Genomic DNA, 16506 nt, shown 5'->3' on the forward strand with positions numbered 1-16506 from the left:
GCTGTGAATATATGTAGACTAGTTGTGCACAAATTTATCACATGAATTGGAGAATGAACTTGTGTGGCATACTAGAATTTGTCCTTTAGAATTTATTACTAGTAAATGTGTTATGTGTACGTGCAACTTGTGTGGTTGTTGCACGGGATCCAATGCGCTCTTTGAGGAAAAAAAGGTGGCAAAACTTTGGATATAGGTGACGTGGCGGCATCATACAGTAGCATCGTTCGCTATAGTTGTAATACTCCTACTAGGATGACAACTCCTATAAAACCTTGCGCTTGGATCTTTGCCTCTTCGGGAGGTTCAACAGTTCATACTCGTGTGAACCTTGCACTTGGCTCTTCGCCTCTTCGGAAGGTCCAACAATGATGATACTACAGTACAATATGATTCTGGCAATCTGACACCGATTGAACTATTGCACGTCCACCGCGAGGGCGAGTGCAAGCAAGAGGGAGAGGGAGAGGGCGCTGTAGTCAAAACCCTCTCCTCGTCCTGCAAGCCACCGCGTGGGTGGGCAAGGGAGAGGCGTAGTAAGCAAGCTTCTCCTCGTTTGGCGAATTGACGAGACACATCAAAGAAGTACTAGTACTAGTCCTTTTCGGTTAATATGGCTTAATTTGAAATGAGAAAAATACACTGGCGATCAATGTATGTAACAATACGTTCTTTACGGTCACCATATATAGTTTTTCGGTGATTATACTATCACTAGCTCATCATAGAGCACCATATTGCACCCTACTGACCGACCACATAGTTGATGTGGCACTTTGTTGACTGGTTAAATTGTCACCTGGTTTATGGGTCCCACCTATCAGTTGGTAGAGCAAAGAAATCAGTTAAACAAAACTTTACGCAGGCGCGATAGGAGTCCAACCCTTGCGCGCGAACCACCCTGGCTGTGTGTGTGAGTGCATGCACGTGTACTCCCTCGGTCTTCCAACAAAGAGTGTATATCGGCTAAAAACTAAAGAGTGTACATCTACACTTCCAATGCATTTAGCCTTTAATCTAAAATCGATATTGATTGACTAATGCACCAACCTGTGCTCTAGCTATAGGCTACATGTCTATCCTTAATTACAACATGCAACAACCTTCATTTAATATTCTTCTCTCAATGGCCGCATGCACACATAAGTCTGCTACTTTTGGGCGCTAATTATGCCCTGGTCAATGTGTAAATATCTAAATGTACAGTCTTTCACAGACGTAGAGAGTAGGTTGAGCACTTGAGCGTGAGCGTGTGTGTTGCCTCGTGTGATGTGTGACGCATGGGTGCGTGAGTGTTGCAGGGGTCCATGTGTACGTGTGAGTGTTGCATGTTACATGCATGCATGCATGAGGCTTTTACTCCCTCCCATTGACATATTCATATTTCAAGCTTCCTCTGGTCCCTCCATATGATGATACTCCCTTTGTTCCCAAATACGGAGTAAAAGCCTCCCTCTGTTCCCAAATACGGAGTATTTGTCTTTCTAGAGATTTCAATAGGCGACTACGTACGGAACAAAATGAGTGAATCTACACTCTAAAATATGTCTACATACATCCGTATGTCGTATTCCATTTAAATGTCTAAAAAGACAATATTTAGGAATGGAGGGAGTAGCAAATAAACATTAAGTTCTCTTGGTTTTCCCTCCTTGGTCACGGTGCACAATCAAAAATGACTTATTCACCTGGATGGAGGGAGTAGATGGTCAAAGTTTGACACAAAATCAATGCATTGGTAAACATAATTTTTTGAGGAAAATGAGTGCATTAATTGAGTGTTTTTGCAAACCAAAAATTATTCCACCAGTCATCATCTACCTTGGTTGATGACATTTTTGAATTGAGCCCTATAAACCGGAAAGGAGGTAGTACTAGTACTCCTACATTATTGGCGTCGGGTGCCTTGGCCAATGTTTCATCTTGTTGGACAGGATGAGGCTACTTCCAATGCATCGGTGCTTACATGGGATGCTAAGGCTGGTTATAATGGGGAGTATCATATACTAGTGTCATGCATATGATACTAGTGTATGATACTACCTTTCTAATGCATATTATTATATGTTAGTATCATGTAGTACTTTATTTATTGCCATGCATGCCACATAGTAGCATAGCATTTATTATGATACAATATCATGATATGATACTCAGCCCCCTCTTTCTTCATTTAATTCTATGACACCTCACCAAAATTGCCTATTGTCATGCATGATACCAGCTATGATACTACCATTACGACCAACCTAAGCACATTAAAAACTTTAGCAACTAAAGCTCCCAATGTTGGGGAATGTAGTAATTTCAAAAATTTCCTACGCACACGCAAGATCATGGTAATGCATAGCAACGAGGGGAGAGTGTGATCTATGTACCCTTGTATACCGACAGCGGAAGCGTTAGCACAACGCGGTTGATGTAGTCGTACGTCTTCACGGCCCGACCGATCAAGCACCGAAACTACGGCACCTCCGAGTTTTAGCACACATTCCGCTCGATGACGATCCCCGGACTCCGATCCAGCAAAGCGTTGGGGAAGAGTTCCGTCAGCACGACGGCGTGGTGACGATCTTGATGTTCTATCGTCGCAGGGCTTCGCCTAAGCACCGTTACAATATTATAGAGGATTATGGTGGAAGGGGGCACCGCACACGGCTAAGAAAACGATCACGTGGATCAACTTGTGTGTCTAGGGGTGCCCCCTGCCCCCGTATATAAAGGAGCAAGGGGAGGAGGTCGGCCGGCCCCTATAGGCGCTCCAGGAGGAGTCCTCCTCCTAGTAGGAGTAGGACTCCTACTAGGAGGGGGAAAGAAGTGGGGAGGGAGAAGGAAAGAGGGCCCCCCTCTCCTAGTCCAATTCAAACCAAGGGGGGAGGAGGCGCGCGGCCCACCCTGGCGCCCTTCTCTCTCTCCACTAAGGCCCATATGGCCCATTACTACTCCCGGTAGGGTTCCGGTAACCCTCTGGCTCTCCGGTTTTCTCCGAAATCACCCGGAACACTTCCGGTGTCTGAATATAGTCGTCCAATATATCAATCTTTATGTCTCGACCATTTAGAGACTCCTCGTTATGTCCGTGATCACATCCGGGACTCCGAACTAACTTCGGTACATCAAAACTCATAAACTCATAATATAACTGTCATCAAAACCTTAAGCGTGCGGACCCTACGGGTTCGAGAACAATGTAGACATGACCGAGACATGTCTCCAGTCAATAACCAATAGCGGAACCTGGATGCTCATATTGGCTCCCACATATTCTACGAAGATCTTTATCGGTCAGACCGCATAACAACATACGTTGTTCCCTTTGTCATCGGTATGTTACTTGCCCGAGATTCAATCGTCGGTACCTCAATACCTAGTTCAATCTCGTTACCGGCAAGTCTCTTTACTCGTTTCGTAATACATCATCTCGCAACGAACTCATTTGTTGCAATGCTTGCAAGGTTTATGTGATGTGCATTAACGAGAGGGCCCAGAGATACCTCTCCGACAATCGGAGTGACAAATCCTAATCTCGAAATACGCCAACCCAACATTTACCTTTGGAGACACCTGTAGAGCTCCTTTATAATCACCCAGTTAAGTTGTGATGTTTGGTAGCACACAAAGTGTTCCTCCGGCAAATGGGAGTTGCATAATCTCATAGTCATAGGAACATGTATAAGTCATGAAGAAAGCAATAGCAACATACTAAACAATCGGGTGCTAAGCTAATGGAATGGGTCATGTCAATCACATAATTCTTCAAATAATGTGACCCCGTTGATCAGACGACAACACATGTCTATGGTTAGGAAACATAACCATCTTTGATTAACGAGCTAGTCAAGTAGAGGCATACTAGTGACGTTTAGTTTGTCTATGTATTCACACAAGTATTATGTTTCCGGATAATACAGTTCTAGCATGAATAATAAACGTTTATCATGATATAAGGAAATAAAATAATAACATTATTATTGCCTCTAGGGCATATTTCCTTCAGTCTACCACTTGCACTAGAGTCAATAATCTAGATTACACTATAATGATTCTAACACCCATGGAGCTTTGGTGCTGATCATGTTTTGCTCGTGGAAGAGGCTTAGTCAACGGGTCTGCTACATTCAGATCCGTATGTATCTTGCAAATCTCTATGTCTCCCACCTGGACTAGATCCCGGATGGAATTGAAGCATCTCTTGATGTGCTTGGTTCTCTTGTGAAATCTGGATTCCTTTGCCAAGGCAATTGCACCAGTATTGTCACAAAAGATTTTCATTGGACCCGATGCACTAGGTATGACACCTAGATCGGATATGAACTCCTTCATCCAGACTCCTTCGTTTGCTGCTTCCGAAGCAGCTATGTACTCTGCTTCACATGTAGATCCCGCCACAACGCTTTGTTTAGAACTGCACCAACTGACAGCTCCACCGTTTAATGTAAACACGTATCCGGTTTGCGATTTAGAATTGTCCGGATCAGTGTCAAAGCTTGCATCCACGTAACCATTTACGATGAGATCTTTGTCACCTCCATATATGAGAAACATATCCTTAGTCCTTTTCAGGTATTTCAGGATGTTCTTGACCGCTGTCTAGTGATCCACTCCTGGATTACTTTGGTACCTCCCTGCTAGACTTATAGCAAGACACACATCAGGTCTGGTACACAGCATTGCATACATGATAGAGCCTATGGCTGAAGCATAGGGAACATCTTTCATTTTCTCTCTATCTTTTGCATTGGTCGGGGATTGAGTCTTACTCAATTTCACACCTTGTAACACAGGCAAGAATCCTTTCTTTGCTTGATCCATTTTGAACTTCTTCAAAACTTTGTCAAGGTATGTGCTTTGTGAAAGTCCAATTAAGCGTCTTGATCTATCTCTATAGATCTTAATGCCTAATATGTAAGCAGCTTCACCGAGGTCTTTCATTGAAAAACTCTTATTCAAGTATCCCTTTATGCTATCCAGAAATTCTATATCATTTTCGATTAGCAATATGTCATCTACATATAATATCAGAAATGCTACAGAGCTCCCACTCACTTTCTTGTAAATACAGGCTTCTCCAAAAGTCTGTACAAAACCAAATGCTTTGATCACACTATCAAAGCGTTTATTCCAACTCCGAGAGGCTTGCACCAGTCCATAAATGGATCGCTGGAGCTTGCACACTTTGTTAGCTCCCTTTGGATCGACAAAACCTTCTGGTTGCATCATATACAACTCTTCTTGCAGAAATCCATTCAGGAATGCAGTTTTGACATCCATCTGCAAAATTTCATAATCATAAAATGCGGCAATTGCTAACATGATTCGGACAGACTTAAGCATCGCTACGGGTGAGAAGGTCTCATCGTAGTCAATCCCTTGAACTTGTCGAAAACCTTTTGCGACATGTCGAGCTTTGTAGACAGTAACATTACCGTCAGCGTCAGTCTTCTTCTTAAAGATCCATTTATTCTCAATTGCTTGCCGATCATTGGGCAAGTCAACCAAAGTCCATACTTTGTTCTCATACATGGATCCCATCTCAGATTTCATGGCTTCAAGCCATTTTGCGGAATCTGGGCTCATCATCGCTTCTCCATAGTTCGTAGGTTCATCATGATCTAGTAGCATGACTTCCAGAATAGGATTACCGTACCATTCTGGTGCGGATCTTACTCTGGTTGATCTACGAGGTTCAGTAGTATCTTGTTCTGAAGCTTCATGATCATCATCATTAGCTTCCTCACTTATTGGTGTAGGTGTCACAGAAACTGGTTTCTGTGATGTACGACTTTCCAATAAGGGAGCAGGTACAGTTACCTCATCAAGTTCTACTTTCCTCCCACTCACTTCTTTCAAGAGAAACTCCTTCTCTAGAAAGTTTCCGAATTTAGCAATAAAGGTTTTTCCTTCAGATCTGTGATAGAAGGTGTATCCAATAGTTTCCTTTGGATATCCTATGAAGACACATTTCTCTGATTTGGGTTCGAGCTTATCAGGTTGAAGCTTTTTCACATAAGCATCGCAACCCCAAACTTTTAGAAACGACAACTTTGGTTTCCTGCCAAACCACAGTTCATAAGGCGTCGTCTCAATGGATTTTGATGGTGCCCTATTTAACATAAATGTGGCCGTCTCTAGAGCATAACCCCAAAACGATAGCGGTAAATCGGTAAGAGACATCATAGATCGCACCATATCTAGTAAAGTACGATTACGACGTTCGGACACACCATTACGCTGTGGTGTTCCGGGTGGCGTGAGTTGCGAAACTATTCCGCATTGTTTCAAATGTACACCAAACTCGTAACTCAAATATTCTCCTCCACGATCAGATCGTAGGAATTTTATTTTCTTGTTACGATGATTTTCAACTTCACTCTGAAATTCTTTGAACTTTTGAAATGTTTCAGACTTATGTTTCATTAAGTAGATATACCCATATCTGCTTAAGTCATCTGTGAAGGTGAGAAAATAACGATATCCGCCACGAGCCTCAACATTCATCGGACCACATACATCTGTATGTATGATTTCCAACAAATCTGTTGCTCTCTCCATAGTACCAGAGAACGGTGTTGTTTTCATCTTACCCATAAGGCACGGTTCGCAAGTACCAAGTGATTCATAATCAAGTGGTTCCAAAAGCCCATCAGCATGGAGTTTCTTCATGCGCTTTACACCGATATGACCCAAACGGCAGTGCCACAAATAAGTTGCACTATCATTATCAACCCTGCATCTTTTGGCTTCAACATTATGAATATGTGTGTCACTACTATGGAGATTCAATAAGAATAGACCACTCTTTAAGGGTGCATGACCATAAAAGATATTACTCATATAAATAGAACAACCATTATTCTCTGATTTTAAATGAATAACCGTTTGGCATCAAACAAGATCCAGATATAATGTTCATGCTTAACGTTGGCACCAAATAACAATTATTTAGGTCTAATACTAATCCCGAAGGTAGATGTAGAGGTAGCATGCCGACCGCGATCACATCGACTTTGGAACCATTTCCCACGTGCATCGTCACCTCGTCCTTAGCCAATCTTCGCTTAATCCGTAGTCCCTGTTTCGAGTTGCAAATATTAGTAACAGAACCAGTATCAAATACCCAGGTGCTACTGCAAACATTAGTAAGGTACACATCAATAACATGTATATCACATACACCTTTGTTCACCTTGCCATCCTTCTTATCCGCCAAATACTTGGGGCAGTTCCGCTTCCAGTGACCAGTCTGCTTGCAGTAGAAGCACTCAGTTTCAGGCTTAGGTCCAGGTTTGGGTTTCTTCTCTTGAGTAGCAACTTGCTTGGTGTTCTTTTTGAAGTTCCCCTTCTTCTTTCCTTTGCCCTTTTTCTTGAAACTAGTGGTCTTGTTGACCATCAACACTTGATGCTCCTTCTTGATTTCTACCTCCGCAGCTTTCAGCATTGCGAAGAGCTCGGGAATAGTCTTATTCATCCCTTGCATATTATAGTTCATCACGAAGCTCTTGTAGCTTGGTGGCAGTGATTGGAGAATTCTGTCAATGACGCAATCATCTGGAAGATTAACTCCCAATTGAATCAAGTTATTATTATACCCAGACATTTTGAGTATATGCTCACTGACAGAACTGTTCTCCTCCATCTTGCAGCTATAGAACTTATTGGAGACTTCATATCTCTCAATTCGGGCATTTGCTTGAAATACTAACTTCAACTCCTGGAACATCTCATATGCTCCATGACGTTCAAAATGTCGTTGAAGTCCCGATTCTAAGCCGTAAAGCATGGCACACTGAACTATCAAGTAGTCATCAGCTTTGCTCTGCCAGACATTCATAACATCTGGTGTTGCTCCAGCAGCAGGCCTGGCACCTAGCGGTGCTTCCAGGACGTAATTCTTCTATGCAGCAATGAGGATAATCCTCAAGTTACGGACCCAGTCCGTGTAATTGCTACCATCATCTTTCAACTTTGCTTTCTCAAGGAACGCATTAAAATTCAACGGAACAATAGCACGGGCCATCTATCTACAATCAAACATAAATAAGCAAGATACTATCAGGTACTAAGTTCATGATAAATTTAGGTTCAATTAATCATATTATTAAAGAACTCCCACTTAAATAGACATCCCTCTAATCCTCTAAGTGATTACGTGAACCAAATCAACTAAACCATGTCCGATCATCACGTGAGATGGAGTAGTTTCATTAGTGAACATCACTATGTTGATCATATCTACTATATGATTCACGCTCGACCTTTCGGTCTCCGTGTTCCGAGGCCATATCTGTATATGCTTGGCTCGTCAAGTATAACCTGAGTATTCCGCGTGTGCAACTATTTTGCACCCGTTGTATTTGAACGTAGAGCCTATCACACCCGATCATCATGTGGTGTCTCAGCACGAAGGACTTTTGCAACGGTGCATACTCAGGGAGAACACTTCTTGATAATTAGTGAGAGATCATCTTATAATGCTACCGTCAATCAAATCAAGATAAGATGCATAAAAGATAAACATCACATGCAATCAATATAAGTGATATGATATGGCCATCATCTTCTTGTACTTGTGATCTTCATCTCCAAAGTACCGTCATGATCACAATCGTCACCGGCGCGACACCTTGATCATCATCGTAGCATCGTTGTCGTCTCGCCAATCTTATGCTTCCACGACTATCGCTACCGTTTAGTGATAAAGTAAAGCATTACAGCGCAGTTGCATTGCATACAATAAAGCGACAACCATATGGCTCCTGCTAGTTGCCGCTAACTTGGTTACAAAACATGATCATCTCATACAATAAAATTTAGCATCATGTGTTGACCATATCACATCACAACATGCCCTGCAAAAACAAGTTAGACGTCCTCTACTTTGTTGTTGCAAGTTTTACGTGGCTGCTACGGCCTTAAGCAAGAACCAATCTTACCTACGCATCAAAACCACAATGATAGTTTGTCAAGTTGGTGCTGTTTTAACCTTCGCAAGGACCGGGCGTAGCCACACTCGGTTCAACAAAAGTTGGAGAAACTGACACCCGCTAGCCACCTTTGTGCAAAGCATGTCGGGAGAACCGGTCTCGCGTAAGCGTACGCGTAATGTCGGTCCGGGCCGCTTTGTCCAACAATACCGCCGAACCAAAGTATGACATGCTGGTAAGCAGTATGACTTCGCCCACAACTCACTTGTGGTCTACTCGTGCATATAACATCAACACATAAAACCTGGCTCGGATGCCACTTTTGGGGAACGTAGTAATTTCAAAAATTTCCTACGCACACGCAAGATCATGGTAATGCATAACAACGAGGGGAGAGTGTGATCTACATACCCTTGTAGACCGACAGTGGAAGCGTTAGCACAACGCGGTTGATGTAGTCGTACGTCTTCACGACCCGACCGATCAAGCACCGAAACTACGGCACCTCCGAGTTTTAGCACACGTTCAGCTCGATGACAATCCCCGGACTCCGATCCATCAAAGCGTCGGGGAAGAGTTCCGTCAGCACGACGGCGTGGTGACAATCTTGATGTTCTATCATCGCAGGGCTTCGCCTAAGCACCGCTACAATATTATAGAGGATTATGGTGGAAAGGGGCACCGCACACGGCTAAGAAAATGATCACGTGGATCAACTTGTGTGTCTAGGGGTGCCCCCTGCCCCCGTATATAAAGGAGCAAGGGGAGGAGGCCGGCCGGCCCCTATAGGCGCGCCAGGAGGAGTCCTCCTCCTAGTAGGAGTAGGACTCCTACTAGGAGGGGGAAAGAAGTGGGGAGGGAGAAGGAAAGGGGGGCGCCGCCCCCTCTCCTAGTCCAATTCGGACCAAGGGGGGAGGAGGCGCGTGGCCCACCCTGGCCCCCTTCTCTCTCTCCACTAAGGCCCATATGGCCCATTACTACTCCCGGTAGGGTTCCGGTAACCCTTCGGCTCTCCGATTTTCTCTGAAATCACCCGGAACACTTCCGGTGTCTGAATATAGCCGTCCAATATATCAATCTTTATCTCTCGACCATTTCGAGACTCCTCGTTATGTCCGTGATCACATCCGGGACTCCGAACTAACTTCGGTACATCAAAACTCATAAATTCATAATATAACTGTCATCGAAACCTTAAGCATGCGGACCCTACGGGTTCGAGAACAATGTAGACATGACCGAGACATGTCTTCGGTCAATAACCAATAGCGGAACCTGGATGCTCATATTGGCTCCCACATATTCTACGAAGATCTTTATCGGTCAGACTGCATAACAACATACGTTGTTCCCTTCGTCATCGGTATGTTACTTGCCCGAGATTCGATCGCCGGTATCTCAATACCTAGTTCAATCTCGTTACCGGAAAGTCTCTTTACTCGTTTCGTAATACATCATCTCGCAACGAACTCATTTGTTGCAATGCGTGCAAGGCTTATGTGATGTGCATTACCGAGAGGGCCCAGAGATACCTCTCCGACAATCGGAGTGACAAATCCTAATCTCGAAATACGCCAACCCAACATTTACCTTTGGAGACACCTGTAGAGCTCCTTTATAATCACCCAGTTACGTTGTGACGTTTGGTAGCACACAAAGTGTTCCTCCGGCAAACGGGAGTTGCATAATCTCATAGTCATAGGAACATGTATAAGTCATGAAGAAAGCAATAGCAACATACTAAATGATCGGGTGCTAAGCTAATGGAATGGGTCATGTCAATCACATCATTCTTCTAATAATGTGATCCCGTTGATCAGACGACAACACATGTCTATAGTTAGGAAACATAACCATCTTTGATTAACGAGCTAGTCAAGTAGAGGCATACTAGTGACGTTTAGTTTGTCTATGTATTCACACAAGTATTATGTTTCCAGATAATACAATTCTAGCATGAATAATAAACATTTATCATGATATAGGGAAATAAAATAATAACATTATTATTGCCTCTAGGGCATATTTCCTTCACCCAATGCATAGGTGCTTAACTTGTTGGTGCTAAGCATCCTTTATTTAATGATTTTCAAACCAAAGTTCTTCATGCATTGGTGGGATTCTTCCATTTAAGTCTTTTGTCTAGGTTCTCGCGCTTTGTACAAGGGTCACCACACTTATCTCTCTCCTCTTAATTACCTTGCCACATCAGACTTTTTGCCTAGATGGCAGCCTTAGTACCTGTACAAGACGGAGCATTGGGAGGGGCCTGAGCGTACAGGCATAGGGATACTGTAGATAGGAAGTCTTCGCGATCCATTATTCCCCATCTCGGTCAGAGAGAACTATTCAACTAGTCTTCACAGTGAAGTGACAATACACGCTGTAGCAGATGGGACACTTAATTAATAAGCTGAACCAGCATGTTGGTGTTACTAAATCAGCCTTACCCAATACTGCCATCATGTTTGCCAGTGGAGCACGCTTCCGCAAATAAGACTACGCACCTCTCTCCTCCATTAACTGACACATGGGCCCTCTTAAGGTAGACCCACATGTCATTGGCGTAACTATTTACACTCCGAAGGACGGTATATCATGGTAGTAGTACTAGTAGAATTGAGATTTAATGCACTTTCTTCCCCGTCTTTCACTCTTCTTCCTCCTCTCTTCCCCATCGTCGACCGCACACCATTTTCCCCCGCTCACTGCTCGCCTGCCCGCGCCATCTTCCTTGGTAGCTCACGCGTACCATATCCCCCCACTTAGTGCTCGGTCACACATGCCATCTTCTTCGCTCGCCCGCCCGAATCTACTTCCCCGCTGGCTCACAGGCACCGAAAACCCCAGTCACTCACCGCCCTAAAAAAACCTATGGTAGAACTGACTGACACGCAGAGCCGCGATTGGAATTCCCTCCCCGATGTTCTCTTGGAGCAGATCTGTAACAATATGGACCTACTCAGCACCATCCGTCTGGCCGCATGCTCAGTGTCTTTGTACTATCTACTTGTCTGCAACTGGCCGGCTCATTTCAAGACACCCTGCTTGCTAATGCCCGATCGTCGCAGGTGGCCCAAACACGACTTGACGATCCTACGAAGGTTGCCGTGGTGCCCCTCGACATGCTACCACTACCCGTCCACCTGTCCTTCATGCGCGGCCACTACTGGGCGGGCATGAAGGCCAACTGGATCGTCCTCATCCACCAATCCGGTAGTCCGTGGCATCTCGTGGATATCTACACCCAGCTAGAGATCACCCTTCCATCGTTGGATACCGCCGCTATCGAGCCTCGCGGCCCGCCGGACACTCCTGCCTACTACGCACGAGACACGTCGAGCTTTTGGCTCGACCTCTGTTTGCTGAAGGTTGTAATCTACGAAGTGCCCACACCATCAGAAGACTACATGGATTACAATATCATTGCCGTGTTCAACATGGGATTAGTCTATCTGGAATCCGGTCGCCATACATGGTTATGGCTCATCGTCAATCCTCTTCAGCCAACATTTCTGTCTGATGCTATGGTACACGATGGCATCGTTTACGCGGTCGACACATAGATTGGCTTCCTATACTGGTGGAATCTATCATCGTGTAATTGTTCTATCTCATCTCATCTTTACCTTATGAATACAACTACTTGTTCATTGTTACAAATTTAGAATATATAGGCCTGTTCGGTAATTCTCCCGCTCCGTGAAATTTGAGAATCTGTAGAGCGCATCCTTCCCATTCCGTGATTTTAAAATGCGGCTCCTCCAACTCCCGAAGCAGAGTTGTGGAGGAGGAGGGTATCCGAACAGGCCTATAGTATGTCTATAACCACATCATTGCTATATGTTCCTCTCATTTCCTAGATTTTTATGACCACACATGTTATTGTTAGAGTTGATATGAGAACAATTGGCATTTAATGATTGTTAGAATAGATATTATGAGTATAATCTCATGATTGCTATATGTTACTCTCATTTCGAGGATTTTTATAAAAATGCATATTATTGCTTAGAGTTGATATGATAACAGTAGTAAGTGCTATGGTAGAATAGGAGTAGGCCATGTCATATCTGTTTTCCTCTTATTGTTACATGATGTTTGAACCATGATATATTGCTAGAATATGAAAGCCATTGGCTTATTTTTTTAACTTGGGGTATGATTATGACCATGACATTGCAATTCTCTGTCTATGATATGTGTCACTATTATAATAATCTTAATTCCACACATACTCTGAACAAGATTGTTTATTTTTGTCCTTTTGGTCTCCAATTTGAATTGTTGCAGCAGACGCAAATGCGTTGGCCTTCATGATTCCAGGACCTGGAATCATACCAGCCGATGGGTGCTGGTTTATCTCTCGTTCAGCTGGCGGTGGTCATTTGATGCTCATTTGCATGTACCAAATTGACCAAACCATTTCATCAAACCACGTGCAATACAATGCCTGGGGCGTTCATGACATTGATGGCTATGGCTGCTTTGTGTTCGAGAAAGATCCCACCTCCGTTGGGCCGGGCGTATTCAACTAGAGGCGAGTTTACAGCCTCGGCAACCACTCCATGTTCCTCGGGCTCAATTATCCGATCATCCAACCAATCATCGATCATATCACCAGCGATGATTACCGTGCTATGCAACTTCCATTCGCCAGGGGGAACTGTGTTTACACATCATACCATGGGTTTCATGAATCACCATATCCAGAGATTCGTCGACATAGCTTGTTGCCAGATAATCTTGAGTGTGTGAAAGGCATTAAGCTTCCATGCGATGGATGGCTTTTGCAAACCCGACATGCGGCGATGTGGTTCATGCCAACAGCAAATATGCACAACTTGATTCGTACTGATATCTAGACTGAGCCATGTATCTAGATGATGTAGCATGACTGAGGGAGTCCTGGATTAGGGGGTCTCCGGACAGCTGGACTATATCCTTTGGCCGGACTGTTGGACTATGAAGATACGAGATTGAAGACGTTGTCCCGTGTCTGGATGGGACTTTCCTTGGTGTGGAAGGCAAGCTTGGCAATACGGATATGTAGATCTCCTCCCTTGTAACCGACTCTGTGTAACCCTAGCCCCCTCCTATGTCTATATAAACTGGAGGGTTTAGTCCGTATGACAACAGACAATCATACCATAGGCTAGCTTCTAGGGTTTAGCCTCTACTATCTCGTGGTAGATCAACTCTTGTAATACTCATATCATCAAGATCAATCAAGCAGGACGTAGGGTATTACCTCCATCAAGAGGGCCCGAACCTGGGTAAACATCGTGTCCCCCGCCTCCTGTTACCATCCACCTTAGACGCACAGTTCGGGACCCCCTACCCGAGATCCGCTGGTTTTGACACCGACATTGATGCTTTCATTGAGAGTTCCATTGTGCCATCACCATAAGGCTTGATGGATCCCTCGATCATCGGTAATGATGCGGTCCAGGGTGAGGTTTTCCTCCCCGGGCAGATCTTCGTATTCGGCGGCTTCGCACTGTGGGCCAACTCGCTTGGCCATCTGGAGCAGATCGAGAGCTACGCCCCTGGCCATCAGGTCAGGTTCGGAGACTTAAACTACACTGCCGACATCCGCGGAGACTTGATCTTTGACGGATTCGAGCCCTTGTCAGGTGCGCCGCACAATCACGACAAGCATGACATAACTCTGCCTTCGGACAGTGTTCGGGAGATCACACCTGCAACCACTCCGGCCCTCAATCCGGAGCAAATTGCGCCATCCGAGGATGGGGGGATAGACCCCGCCATGGAGGCCGCACTCTCAGTGGCAATGGAGCCAGATACTGACTTCACCCCTTACGAGAGTCGTGTTGCCGAACCACTGGATTCGTCTCCAGCCACGGAGTCCAAGCCGCCTGCGTCCGTGCCTATCAAATCGTTGGGCGCCGATCATGGAGTTCACCTCCGCGGATATCTTTCAGCACTCACCTTTCTACGACGTGCTAAATTCATTAAGGTCTCTCTCCTTGTGAGGAGATCCTTGGCGGAACTATGTCCGTCTAGAATGGGATGCAGACGACGAAGAAATTCGCTGCCCACCCACCACCCACTTAGTAGCCTCTGTCGACGATTTAACCGACATGCTCGATTTCGACTAAGAAGACATCGACGGCATGGACAACAATGCAGGAGAGGAACAGGAACCAGTGCCCACAGGGCGCTGGACAACCACTTCACCACATGACATATACATGGTGGATACACCCAAAGAAAACAATGACGAAGAACGGCAGGATACAGCGAACAATAGCTCCCTCGAGAAGCAATCAAAGCGTCGGCGTAGGCGCCGCTCAAAATCCCGCCTCGGCAAAAACAGCGATAAGAGCGCAAGAGAAAATAACACTCCAGTCGACTCCAGAGGAAACGACGACCACATTGACCCAGCGGCAGAGCACGATGAAACTGCAAACGGCGAACATAGTACGGATCTGATGTCCGAACACGGCGACGCCGAGGATAAACCTCATCAAACCCCCTCTGGGGAGGAAAACAGTCCGGATGAAGATGCACATATCATCCCGGAAACACACTTAGAGCAAGAGAACCTCCACAGAAGGCTTATTGCCACAGCGAGGAGTCTGAAGAAGCAGAAGCAAAGGCTTAAGGCCGCACAAAACACGCTCAACAATAGGTGGAACAAAGTGCTCGACAACGAAGAAAAGTATGGTGGAAGTTACCACACAAAGAGCTATCCAAAGCGCAAGCTATTACCTGAATTCTACGATGAGGCCTTAGAGCCCACACAGCCGAAAAAAAAATGGCCAACCGGCCGGATCAACCACCTTGTGACCATGATAGAGCGGCTAACAAGGCCACACATAAGTCAACACATGATCTATGTGAGGACTTGTGCCAAAAATCCAGTATGACCAGATCCATCTATGGATCTAGGAAGCGCGCTCCGGCACAAAACCAAAACCGAATACTACAACCGTCTGAACACCATGATACATCCAAATACAAGGGTGCCACACACCCCCTATGTTTCACTGATGAGGTGCTGGACCATGAATTTCCAGAAGGATTCAAACCAGTGAACATAGAGGCATATGACGGGACCACAGACCCTGGGGTCTGGATTGAGGACTTTATCCTCCATATCCATATGGCTCGCGAAGACGATCTCCACGCCATCAAGTACTTGCCCCTCAAGCTTAAAGGACCAGCTCGGCACTAGCTGAAAAGCCTCCCCAAAAACTCAATTGGAAGTTTGGAGGAGCTCGAGGATGCTTTTCGGGCTAATTTTCAAGGGACCTATGTCTGACCTCCGGATGCAGACGATTTAAGTCATATAATTCAACAGCCCGGAGAGTCAGCCCGAAAGCTTTGGAACATGTTTCTCACTAAGAAGAACCAAATCGTCGACTGCCCGGACGCCGAAGCCTTATCAGCTTTCAAGCACAGCGTCCGAGATGAATGGCTCGCCAGACACCTCGGCGAACAAAAACCGAGAACAATGGTAGCCCTGACAAGCCTCATGACCCGCTTTTTTGCGGGCGAAGATAGCTGGTTAGCCCGCAGTAGCACCAGCGACCCAAGCACATCCGAAGTCAGGGAT

Source organism: Triticum aestivum, chromosome 5A (genome assembly GCF_018294505.1).
Source record: "Triticum aestivum cultivar Chinese Spring chromosome 5A, IWGSC CS RefSeq v2.1, whole genome shotgun sequence".
Lineage (NCBI taxonomy): Eukaryota > Viridiplantae > Streptophyta > Magnoliopsida > Poales > Poaceae > Triticum > Triticum aestivum.